The 856-nt window shown below is 50.7% G+C and overlaps 1 non-coding gene across 1 annotated transcript; it reads right to left on the reverse strand.

Annotated features, from left to right (window-relative positions):
- Nucleotides 1–319: 319 nt before the first annotated feature.
- Nucleotides 320–394, reverse strand: Trnas-cga (transfer RNA serine (anticodon CGA)). Its single transcript has one exon. It is a non-coding gene; the product is annotated as a tRNA-Ser (tRNA).
- Between the last annotated feature and the right edge of the window lie 462 nt (nt 395–856).

Below are 856 nucleotides of genomic sequence, written 5' to 3' on the forward strand. Positions count from 1 at the left end.
CTAACAGATTAAAACTGTGTGCCCGACCGAGACTCGAACTCGGGACCTTTGCCTTTCGTGGGCAAGTGCTATACCATCTGAGCTACCGAAGCACGACTCTCGCCCGGTCCTCACAGCTTTCCTTCTGCAAGTATCTCGTCTCCTACCTTCCAAACTTTACAGAAGCTCTCCTGCGAACCTTGCATAACTAGCACTCCTGAAAGAAAAGATACTGCGGAGGCATGGCTTAGCCACAGCCTGGGGGATGTTTCCAGAATGAGGTTTTCACTCTGCAGCGGAGTGTGCGCTGATATGAAAGTACCTGGCAGATTAAAACTGTGTGCCCGACCGAGACTCGAACTCGGGACCTTTGCCTTTCGGGGGCAAGTGCTCTACCAACTGAGCTACCGAAGCACGACTCACGCCCGTTCCTGCCATAAAGTTTCATATCAGCGCACACTCCGCTGCAGAGTGAAAATCTCATTCTGGAAACATCCCCCAGGCTGTGGCTAAGCCATGTCTCCGCAGTATCCTTTCTTTCAGGAGTGCTAGTTCTGAAAGTCTCGCAGGAGAGCTTCTGTAAAGTTTGGAAGGTAAGAGACGAGATACTGGCAGAAGTAAAGCTGTGAGGATCGGGCGTGAGTCGTGCTTCGGTAGCTCAGATGGTAGAGCACTTGCCCGCGAAAGGCAAAGGTCCCGAATTCGAGTCTCGGTCGGTCACACAGTTTTAATCTGCCAGGAAGTGTCAGTAGAGAGGCAATCAATGTTCTTGCTGCTGTTGCAGTTGATCCTAATGTTAGATGCCGCGTAGTCGCTGAAGAAAGTGACATGAGTCAGACAAGTGAACTACCCATTCTCCATCGATAAAGGATATGTC

Source organism: Schistocerca serialis, chromosome 5 (assembly GCF_023864345.2).
Source record: "Schistocerca serialis cubense isolate TAMUIC-IGC-003099 chromosome 5, iqSchSeri2.2, whole genome shotgun sequence".
Taxonomy (NCBI): domain Eukaryota; kingdom Metazoa; phylum Arthropoda; class Insecta; order Orthoptera; family Acrididae; genus Schistocerca; species Schistocerca serialis.